At 44.4% G+C, this 12,195-nt stretch overlaps 1 protein-coding gene and 1 non-coding gene across 6 annotated transcripts in view; one reads left to right on the top strand and one right to left on the bottom strand.

Annotated features, from left to right (window-relative positions):
• Positions 1-12,195, bottom strand: part of CCDC149 (coiled-coil domain containing 149) — a 100,163-nt gene that overhangs the window by 68,786 nt on the left and 19,182 nt on the right. The window lies entirely within an intron of this gene.
• Positions 8,777-8,849, top strand: TRNAQ-CUG (transfer RNA glutamine (anticodon CUG)). Its single transcript has one exon. It is a non-coding gene; the product is annotated as a tRNA-Gln (tRNA).

Below are 12,195 nucleotides of genomic sequence, written 5' to 3'. Positions count from 1 at the left end.
AGGGGCAGCATCACTGCTCTTCGGCTCTCCTTAGGGCATGGAAAACAGGACAATTACGAGCTCCATCAAAGGGCAAGAAACTGATTCTGTATAGAAGATGAAGCCACACCGAGAAAAGGGTGGTCTTCAGAAAGCCACTGCTGGACTGCTCTTTCTTTTGCTTAGTATGGTCTGGAACAGTGAATTTCAAAAATGTTATTCTACGTCATTTATTTTTATCAGCAGAACAAACCTTAGGCTGAAGCCTCATTTATAAGCAGCTCAAAGGGGCGCTGCTCTGGCTGAAGATGGGACACCTCCCCTGTAGTCCTGCCACCCTCGCGTGGCAGCAGCAACAAGGAGCCCTGTTCTACATCACCCTGGGATGCTTGTGAAAATGCAGATTCCTGGGTCCCAGCTCAGACTATTCACCCTCAGCTCACCCCCATGCTGCCTGAATCATGAATCTCTGGTGGCTGGCTCAGAAATCTGCAGTTAGCACATGGCACAGGTGATTCTTACTCCATCTATACTTTGAAAACCCAAGCACTGGAGGCCTCCAGCTTCATGGTGTCTCAAAAGTTAGAAACAATTAAACTAGTCTGGAGGGACTGATAGGCCGGTGGCAGCTCAGAAGCTCAGGGCAAGGCTCAGTCTCAGAGCCATTCCAGGCTTGTCGGAGCCACCTTTTATAGCACAGAGGGGTTCTAAACAAGTACAAGTACAAGCACAGACTACATTTTACCATCTGGCCAAAGAGCCTAAACATGCAGAGTCTCATTAAAATATCAATAGAAACTCTGGGATGTGTGTGGGAGTGGTACCAGAGAAGGGGATGGAATTTCTTGTTATTATTCTAAAATGGTGACAGTTTAGTCCCTGTGGTGGCAACGGCTAAATTGTCCCATTTTCTATCCCTCCAACTGGAAACAAACAAGCAAAAAACTAGAAAGAGAGAAAAAGGTGTTGAAGATCCTTCTCCGTTGGCAGCTCTGGACAACCAGCAAGTGCATGGACTCAGCCTCAGCCTTAGAAGGGACCAGAAATAGAACAGAAAGCGAGACAAGCCAAGTCACTGTGCTTGGGACGTTTCCGCTTCTAAAGGAGGATGAATAAGTGTAGACGATGGAGGAGGTGGACAGCAGAAAATCAGCAGGCAGAGTCGGGAGGCCTCTGTCCAGATGTAAGTCTAGCAATGGGCTAATCACGAACCGTTGGGACCCTGGGAAAGCCACGGAACGCAAGGAACAAAACAAAGTCACACTGCCTGGACCTCAGTTTCCACACTTGGAAAATGAGTGGGGTTCCCAGAGTGCACTACAACTTGAGGAACCCATGATTTTAACATCCCATCCAATATCACTGGGGTGCTGGGGAGAAGACTGTGGGGAGGGGCTCCAGGCCAGGAGGTATGACTCACTTCAAGCACCTAGAAATTGTTTCCTCTGCCTTGTCTAGGGCAGAGCCAGCTCAATGATTTCCAAAGATCACCTGCAGCAGTGGCAGTTCCAGAATCTCCAGATAGCTGCAGCTTCAGGACATCCACCTTGTTGGAAAGGGTGCTGGGGCTGAAGCTGTGTTTGCGATAACAATTTACAATAGAGTGAGAAAAGGCTAAATGTCTGAGTGGTCAACATTAGTGCCTCTCTCCAGTATTTCTAGTTCTCCTTTCCTTGCAGGCGCTCGGAAGGACTATTCTTCCCCGTTGCTTTGGAGTAAGGCAGAGCCATGTATCTTGCTTTATCCAACAGAGACGGACTGGAAGGAACATGAGTCACTTCCAGGGTAGAAGCTCCCAAGAGTCAAGGTATGAACTACCAGCAGAACCTGGATCATGGAACCAGCGCAGCAAACAACTGCCCTGAAGAGTCATTTGGGTCCACAGAGAAATCTGTGTGATCCAGAAATAAACTTTTGTACTGTTAAGGTACAAAGATTTTGGGGGTGTTTGTTATCAGAGCATAACTTAGCCCATCCTGACTAATAAAGTCCATAGCAAAGTGTAAGGGTAGGGAGGCTGATAGAGATCATAGCTGCCCCTGCTCTGTGCTTCTATTGAGTTACCACAATGATGAAGAGGATTAACATTATCACTATTATTATTACTATTAATAACAAAAATGAAAGTTGTATGGCAAATGCTTTCCATGTATAATCTCCTTTAATGCTCACAAAACCATAATGGGGTTACTGTTCTATTATCATGTACATTTTCTAAATGAGAAAGTGAGACTGAAAGAGTTTATGTAATACGCCAAGGGTTTGGCAGAGCTAGAATTTGAACCCAGGTTTTTGTACAGCCAAGCCTGTGGAACCCCAATTCCTGACAAACCAAGCACTCAGTGAAAAAACAATCAGAATATTCATGGAATTGGTTACTACATCTAGTTGGTATTTTCAGCATAGGGAAGCTAAGAAAAGGGAATTTAAAATTTGGCTACTTTTTATACCTAGAATCTCTTGACCCACCCCCTTCTAAAACTAGATACAAGGCCTGAAGGAAGAAGAAACAAAGAATCCACTAGCGTCTCTCCCCTCTGCTCCTCTTGAGGGAGCCAGGTAGAAACAAGGTTTCCATCCACTTAAATGACATGGGATAAAACTAGAGGTTGTTTTCTCAAAAGCAGCTTGGTCCTAACAATTTTCTATAAGCTGTAGTTGCTCTCAATCATTCATTCAACAAATATTTTCTGGGTGCTTTCTATGTGTTAGGCACTGAGCCAAGCATTTGGTCTCCTAAAGGGATAAATGGTCCTGGGGATTTTGAAATGGAAAAACATGATACTTGGATAACAAAATATAATTTTCCACAATTCCTTATGGGTTTTTCTGAAACCCTCAAAGTTTTGAAAACTGAAAATGTGTTTGCATCCCGTTAGTGACCTCAGCCTATGTGAGGGTTTTTATTGTCTTTATGCCACTGATTGTGAATATTCATACATTTGCTGAAGACAAATCAATGTGTTTGATTTCCAGCTGCTGCCCAGAACTCTACTGGGGTTGATACACAATATGCAGTACACTTATTACATTTCCTTTCAGACACCAAAACTCCTGCCTCTAAAACATGTCTGGGGCCCAAGGATTTCAGATATGGAAGCTGCCTATTATTTGGAAGTCACCCTTGCAAATCTCTGTATAGTCTCGAAGACATACTGGTGACCAAAATCAAATCTTTCTCAAACAGCAATTGTCCAAAACCTAAGAATTTATTAGATTTTGACTTCCTCATGTAGTCCAGGAAAAACCAAAAGTGTGTTGCATGCAGTAAATGTTCAAGCTGCCACAGTGCTTACGTGCCTATTCCCATCACCTCACAATGTCTTTATTCTTGAGAATTAGCATGAATGCTGGAGTGGAAAAAAAAAAACCTCCCAGATAACCCAAGTGACTTGCCCAATTGCAAAGAACAAGGTTCCCAGCTGCCAGCATCTTCCATAATAGTGTCTTCCAAACTGTGGGTCACGATACATTAGCCTGGGTAGTGAAATCAATTCAGTTGCAACCCTCATTTTCTTTAAAAAAAAAAAGAACAGAAAATAGCGTGAATCCCATGCAGAAAAGGTAAGCATTGCTTCCTGAAACTTTTCCTTTTGCATATGTGTATACGAATAAACATACATATATGCATGTTTTCACACATTTATGGTGGACTGCCATTTTAAAAGTTTGAAAATGACTCTTCTATAATAAGCCACTTTGCACATTTATTCATTCATTCAACAAATAGTTAGTAAAAGGCACCAAGAGAGGCAAGAGTGGGGCTGGGGGGTAGGTATTGGGCAGGAAAGAAAAGCTACACAGAGGAGATGATGCTTGAAATGAGTTGGGTTTTGTTTGTTTGTTTGTTTGTTTTGTGGTACATGGGCCTGTCACTGTTGTGGCCTCTCCCGTCGCGGAGTGCAGGCTCTGGACGCGCAGGCTCAGCGGCCATGGCTCACGGGCCCAGCCGCTCCACGGCATGTGGGATCTTCCCTGACCGGGGCACAAACCTGCGTCCCCTGAATCGGCAGGCAGACTCTCAACCCCTGCGCCACCAGGGGAGCCCTTGAAATGAGTTTTGAGAGACCGAATGAAAGCCATTATGTAATAGAAATAATTAACCAGTTCTTTGGGATTGAAGCACAATTCTGATTAATTAATACCTGCTCTGCCCACCGTACTGAGATTACCATGAGCTTGAAATTCAACGTACTACGCTAACGTTTGGCTTTGGAAATGTGCTCAAAATTAAAGCATTATTTTTACAGCAGTTAAAACTTACAAAACATTTTCCCAAAGACCCTCTAGTTCGATAGCCAACACTATATGACAAGTGTGACAAAAACTGCTTTGCCCATTTTACAGACAAGATAGCTGAGATTGTCTTTCCCAGAGTCACAAAGCTAACTAACAACTGTCAGCTCAAACTAGGGCTCTTAACTACAAATCCCAGGCTGTTTTTAGTATTCTATATTGGTACCAATTAAATTATTAGCAATTCCACAAATTACCTCTCTTGGGTCAAACTCTATTTTTAACAAGACACTCTAGGAGATAATTGTGTAACTGAAAGCAATGCATTTTAATTCATGGTATTTTGAGACCCTGTTTGGAAGACAGGCAGCCCTCCTGGGGCCTTTTCAATCATATTCCATGGGGAGTGGCTGAGGAGATACAGGCTACCTAGAGTCTTGCTTAGTGGTCAGCCAACTCCATGTCCCAAGTGCTCTGGCTAGCCGAGCGTCAGCTGATGGGCAGTTCACCACACTGGGGTCTTCATCAGCTGAATCACGGGCGTGAGACACTTTATTTTTCAAAGAGCACTTGAACTCACTCATAATTGTCTACGTTGTGACTCAGGCCCTAGCCCTCTTGGCTAACTCGAATTCTACCCCTGCCCAGCCCTGAAACAAGGTGATCTCATACGGTCCAATGACTTTCACTCTCATCTCTGTGCTGATTTCACCCAAACTGATATCACAGCTCAGACCTCTCATCTGTACTCCTTGCTCTGCTATCCAATGTGTAACTCTATCTGAACATCTCAGAGGCATCTTAAACTGAATGCTTGATATTCCCTCGGACCTGCCCCACCCCGAAACTTCCCTCTTGGTAAATAAATGGGACAGACCATATTTGGTTTTCCATGAAAACCTTGGAATCATCCTTGCCTCTTCTCTTTCTTTGCCAGCCCTCATTTAATTCATCAGCAAATCCTATGGGCACAAGCTTCACAAGACATATTGAATTCAAATACTTCTCACCCACTTCTACCACTGTCACCCTCCTTCAAGCCACCATTATCTCGATTGGACTGTGGCCTTAGCCTCCTATTTCTACCTCCTGCTTCTACACACCTACAGTCTATTTTCCAAGTAGTGACGAGAAAGATGCCTTTCAAATGATGGCAACATGTGGTAGCTCAAAATCCCCCACGGCCTCCCATCACCTTTAAAGCAAAATCCAAAGTCCTTCCACTCCCCCTTGCTCACTGCTCTCCACCCTCACTAGCCTCCTTGCTAGCTTTGACCACATCAAGCCAATTCCAACCTCAGGACCTTTGCACTGCCCTCTGCTTAGATTGTGTGGCTTCCTCCCTGGATTCATTCAAATCTCTGCTGTAATGTCTCCTTCTCAGGAAGCTCTGCCACCATGCAGACTCTCAATCCCCTTCTACTGTGTTACCTTCCTTCATAGCACTTATTACTTGACCTTGAGTTACATAACTAATTATTGATTTACTTTCAACATGTCCCGCCCCATGGCAGCGAGAATTGTGCTGTTTCATCCCAGATCCCCAGTGCTGAAAACAGCACATACTGCATAGCTGGTGAATGAGAAAATTCAATCTTACCACATCTTCAGCATACCTGTGACACACATGGTATGGTACCCATTTTACAGATTCTCAAACTCACAGCTAGTGAAGACCTCAGGAATGATCTAAGTGAGGCCCCTCATTCCACAGATGAGGAAACTGGGACTCAGAATGGTGAAAGGACTTATCCAAGGCTGGCTAGTAGGCCCCAGAGTTAAAACCTAAACTGAGGATTCTTCTCATTCCAAGTTCAGCACAATTTTCACATTACCAAGTTGAGGTACACCTTCTTGGCTGGGGAGACATAAATGTCTATAAACTTACAATGGTAACTGGTACTTTTTAATAGTCATAATAATTATTACAATAAAATAGATAATAATAGATGATAGTAAGTGGCCAAATCATCATTCATGAATACTTACTAACTATAGCATGTTAAATTATATAAGGAGATGAAAACAAAGCTCCCAGAACACAGAGAAACGCAGTTTAGAGTGCTGGTTGAGAGCCTGGCAGAAAGAGCTGGAATGCTGGAGTTCAAATCTTGGCTTTGCCACTCACTAGCTATCAATTACTTAGCCTCTCCATGCCTCAGTTTCTCCATTTATTAAATGGGTATAATTATAGTATCTTCACAGGGCAGATGTGAACATTAAAATAATTTGCATATGTAAAACATTTAAAATAGTAAGTGCTGTATCCGCAACTCATTGTTACTGCCACTATTTTTATCACGAGGCAAGTGATCATAGCTTGGCAAAGAAGGTACTCAAAGAGTTGGAGCAAGATGTGAACATCTGAAATGGATTCCGAAGAATAGGTAGAAGGATGTGTTTTGTTTGGGGATAGACGGAGTTGTGACAGGTAGTGGTGATGAGAAAACAATACTCCTGGCAGGGAAAGAGCCACAGCAAAGCACAAAGGTGAGAAGTAGGAAGACATATTGTCAGAACAGCAAGCAACGAGCAACGTGCTGGGCTGGCTTCGGTGGAGGCGTGGGAATAAAAGCTGTGTGAGATAAAGCTAGAAGGAGAGATAGATGGTGACCGGGTCAGAAAGGGCCTGGAAGTGTTGTTGAGGAGTACAGATTTTATTCTGTCAGCAAGCAGGAGCCCCGAGGGTTTCTGAATAGGGGAGTGACATTAAGAATCCTTTTAGGAAGACAGTTTCGTCCTGACATCATGTGGTGTAAATTATCTTGGACTATACAGCTTGGGTAGAATTGGTTGCCAAGCTCACAAGGGGAGGGAAAGGATTTGAGGTTCAGGGTCTCCTGTGTAGACACAACTCTGGATCCTGCGTTTTGATCCAAACTCTCAGGCCTACAAAGAACACACTGGCTTTGCCGTTTCTTAATGCGGGGTCTGCTATCACCTTGTCTAATGCAATATTGATAGGCAGGGTACTACCCAGGCAACCAGATGAACTCATGGGTTTAGCCTCAGCCTCAGCCTCAGCAGCTGGTATCAGAATCACATCAGTGGGCGAGTGGCTGCCCAACCACACTCCAAAGGGCTGAGCTGAACAGGCAAATGCAGCACTTTTTGGTCACTCGGGTGGGACCAAGGGATACACACTGGGTTCTCCTTAGGCCTCCATTTTTGCTCTACAGTTAAGGTATATTTCAACTTGTCAAGTTCATGTGTAGTGTACAGACCAGGGATACTTGCTCTCTTCTCTACCCCGGAAAAGGAGGGTTTGTTTTCAGGAGAGGGGAGGGAGAATACAAATTAGTATTTTTTTGAATGTCTTCTACATGCTAGACACTGTTAGGAGTAATAATAATGAGAAGATGACCTTTATTTGATTATAAGAGTAAGTGGAGCAGCCACTATTTAGTGAACATTACTATTTTCCAAATTGTGCAAAATGCTCTATTTGAAACATCCTATTTAACCCTGTGAAATAGGTTGTTTGATTAGCCCCATTTTGAGCTGAGGACACTGAAGCTCTCAAAGAGGTCAGTTTATCCTTCATCATGAAGGTAATAAGTAGCAGAGCAGACTGTTCTCTGCATATATCTGTTAGGATCCTTTGGTTGTAGGCAACAGTAACTCACACTCTCTCATAGGAACTTGTTGGAAGGATACTGGAACTCACAGAATTGGCAGGAAGACAGAGAAGTAGACCTAGAAACAGGTAGGCACTGAGGTGACTCTGGAGGCAGGACCAGGAACCACCAGGTCTCAGTGCTAGAAAGCTTGGGTTAGAGGCTACTGAATGGGGTAGAGATGAACTCCGTTATGTTTCAGATTCCTTGTCTCTCTGCTCAAGTGTTTCTCCAAACTGGCCTAATGCTGATCACGTGTCATTCTTTGCCTGGGGGACAGGACACCCAGACTGTATCCCTCCAACCTGTCCCTCCAGATTATACCCAGTGGTAATACCACCCAAATTGGGGTGCTGTTGAGAAAGACAAATGAATGCTGGGAAGTGAGAAAACAGCAAATGTTCACCATATAACCTAGTGTTGGGCTGCTCCCCGCAGGCCCATAAGACCAAAGAAAGAACCCGGAGTCAGCAACAGAGACATCAGTGGTTTAATGGATGCAGGAGCTTACACATCTGAAGCAAGGTCCTGGAGCGACACCCTGTGCGCAGCAGCTGGCAGGCAGGACTTGGCGGCAGGCTTCGCTCTGAGGGGGAAGGGGGAGACTGCCAGTTACAGGGGGAACTGATGTCAGGTTGGCTCATCGGTTACCAGGGAAACCAGCAGAGGAGCACATCCCTCACCACTCCTTTGATAAGAACAATCACTGGCTGGGACCTGGGGCAAGTATGTAGGAAGGTCAGTCCTGTGAGGAGGGTGTAGGTGAAGCAGGCACTGGTTGGGCAGGGGACGCACAGAGAGCAAGAGAACAGCCATCTTGAGTGGCCTGACCCTACACCTAGGTAGATCCATCCTATTGAGCTTATTTCTCAACCTTGCTAAGGTTCCCCTTCCAGTGCTTCATGAATAAAGGTTGGAAAAGAAATGGTGGGCATTTAGGGAAGTCCCTGGTGGCCCAGTGGTTAGGACTTGGCACTCTGACTGCCGAGGGCCCGGGTTCAATTCCTGGTCAGGGAACTAAGATCCTACAAGCCTCATGGTGACCAAAAAAAAAAAAAAGGTGAGCATTTAATAGCAACTTTTATTTGAACTAACCTCTGAGTCTCTACTCGCCATACACAGAAACACATATACAGTGGTGAAGTTTACATGGCTCCAGTGGGGTATATAAACCTACCAATTGGAGAAAGGAAAAAAAAAAAAAAAACCACACCACCAAGTACAATGGGTAATCAGTGAAACATGAATGGAATAAACTTGGTAAAATATGCCCAGTTTTTGGCATGTATACTAGATCTCATGAAATGTTTTTATTACCCTCTCAAAAACAGATTTCTTTTGAATTGCATTTCAATTATATTTTTAAAGCAGAGCTTATAGCTCGTTTGTCGATGTTAATTCATGCCCACGTGCGAACACCCGAAGGTAGCCTTGTGCTTCTCAAGAACCCAAACCCACCGTTTTCACCACTGAGTGGCTTTTATCTACCCATTTACTGTTACCTGCAATAAAGCAAGTCATAATGGCTACAAGGAAGATCATAATAATTAAATGACTATCTGACATACTACATTACTATTTGGATGGCTTTACAACCAGATAACGGCTGGGAGAGATGAAGGTAGCCTGGGCGTCAGGGAGGGGACCTCTCCGCCAAGTGACCCTCTCTGTCAAACAGTGACTCATGGTCCTTGGCAGCTTTTACTGATGGGATCAGGCTAGCTCTCATTAACTGCTGCAAGAACATGGCTTGCTAATCCAGAAAGGCTTCTCAGCGTGATGATAAACGCATGTGGCTGAAGAGTTCCTGTTCAGGAATAATTTAGAAACTTCTCAACAGCACACTCACTCTTAGTCTGAGAGGTATTTCCTCCCTTGGTCACCCTCTGCTTTCTACTGTTACTCTCCTCTTCCTACCCTATCCTCTCTCCCCCATTCAGGGATACCTCCTCCCCCATCCACTAAGTAGCGCCAGGTAAACAGTCGTCAACAATCAACAGACCTTCTCCAACCTCAAAAAGCTACTCCCTCCATTCCTGGAACCCCTACTTTGTGCTGCTCAGTGATCACTAGCTGGGACCATTATCTGTCTGCCTACCTGTCTCGTCCAGGTACCAGTCCCTTTGAAAACCATAACTGGGACCTGCCACTCTTCTTTAAAAATATCTCCATTAAGGAGAGTGGCAAACAAGAGCCCTTCAATGTCTGGCTGAAATCCAGTTCCCTGACTTTTCCCACCCACTATGTTTCTATCAAGGCCCACTTACTGCTACCCCAAACTCGCTCTCCCTAACCTCTCTCTTTTCAGGGTCAGCTCCTGGACCCAGCTCACAAGTCCCCGACTGGGAAGCCCTCTGCCATCCGCAGGCAGAGAAAGAGCTGACTCCTGGTGGCCACACGGCATTCTGGGTACACCTTGATTAGAGTATCACATGCTGCATCACTGTCACCTGCCCACCCACCTGCCTCCCCACAGACTGGGGTCTCCTTGCAGCCGGAGTCCAACTCTTTCACCTTTGCATCTCCAGGGCCAAGCACAGCTCCTGACCCAGAGTGAATACCCACAAACTATTTGAGAAATAAATGAATTTCAGTTTCCATGAAGGTGAAAAATATTTAAATACATATTATCTATAAATTTATTTATAGATATTTATAATATATATTTTTAGCAAGATAGCCATCAATTTTTATTAAGCTTAAGTCTCTAAATCCCATTTTAGCACCACGTTTGGGGGAAAAAAGTCCAGTTTTATATAAACTCGATGTGTATGGAGAGGGCACAGGATAGCTCCTATAGAATTATCAAAATGGTGTTTGTATTTAACCTCATTTTTATCACTTCAAATGAGCACCTCCCTACATCATCTGGGCATATACTCCACCACCTTTATTCTTTGAAGTCTTGCAGAATCACTGTTCTAGATAGAATACAGGACTGTGACCTGCAGATACACGTGTGTATACTTAAAACTCCACCAGACCAAGTTTGGGCATCTACAGGGTACATGCCATTTGGGGCCTACCATACGCTGATGTCCACTTGGCTGAAGTCCTCCAGCTGCGGCGATCCCAGCCACGTACCGCTAACCCGCTGGTGCCTTCGTGCGAGTCTTTCCTGTCCGTGCCTATCTCCTGTCTCCAACTGTACAGCTCCCTGAGCATTCCACAGCCTTCTTCTAAATCTGCATTCGCTTGTGTGATTTTTAGATAACATTTCAGCAATTTCAAGTTTGTAACCTAATGATTCTAATGCTCTTCTCTAAGAAGACTTTTTATTTTTTTTTTATTAAAAAATTTTTTTTATGATCTACCTTTGTCCGAGTCACCGTGGCAGTTTCTCCTCTCTGGTATTACTTTCGACAAGCAAACTTTGATTATTTGAATGCCCCGGGGGATGCGCTGAAATTTAAGTTAAGTGAGATTTCAGGTAATTGGAAGAGTTTATAATGTGAACCATTGTAGCTGGGGGGTATGTGAAATTCACTGACAGTCTTGGTTAACTGCAGTCTTGAATGAGGAAGGTTTGCCTGAATATCTCTTTCAACCCTTTCAGTCCTGTTAGTTCTCCTTTCCTCCCTCTGCCTATTTCTCACTCTCCACAGACTGTATTCTTATTCTTTTCAGGCCGATAAAGATGAGAAAGAAGCAAGGGAAGAAGATTGGGTTTCCTTATAGTTGGCCGGATGTGGGCTAGGAAACCCCTTCCCATTTGCTGAAGAGAGCATATTTTTAAAAAAATCATCGCTTGCCTGGAGTGAATTTGCTCTCTCCCCTCTGCTAGGCTGATCCGACCTTGCCTCGGGCCGAGATGCTGAGGGTGGAGCATGCAACTCTGGTTCCTTTCAGAGACTGGGTGTTCAGGATGGAGCACAAAAATTCCCCGTGCATCTGAGGCTCTCCCCTTTCCATCCAGGTTGCCAAGAGCCTGGGATATGCTGGATGAAGGTGACAGCCCACGTCACCAACCCTCACATATGCAATTATAACATTATAACATATAACAGTCACATATGGAATGTAATGATAGATTCGCTGGTTACGACATTATATGATAATAATTCGATTCAGTTGCAGAGGCCTCCCCCTGTGGGCTGGGTGGCAGCAAAAAGCCAGCAAAGCATGGACAACATTTCGGTCAAACTGCCTTTCAAAGTTGTAAAAATGCTGTGGCTCTACTTCCCCTTGTCTCAAAAAAGAAATCATAAAAAACCCTAACATTCCCCAAGACGGCGCCCCCTTGCATATCTGTCGGCTCTTAACCTCTCAGCTCTGCCCCCAAACACCTGTGGTTGTGTCTTCACTTTATATATGAGGTGCTGAGAGGACTAAGTGGTGGCGTTTGCAGAACTAGAACTGATTC

Source organism: Kogia breviceps, chromosome 6 (genome assembly GCF_026419965.1).
Source record: "Kogia breviceps isolate mKogBre1 chromosome 6, mKogBre1 haplotype 1, whole genome shotgun sequence".
Lineage (NCBI taxonomy): Eukaryota > Metazoa > Chordata > Mammalia > Artiodactyla > Physeteridae > Kogia > Kogia breviceps.
This window is presented reverse-complemented; position numbering and strand designations above follow the sequence as displayed.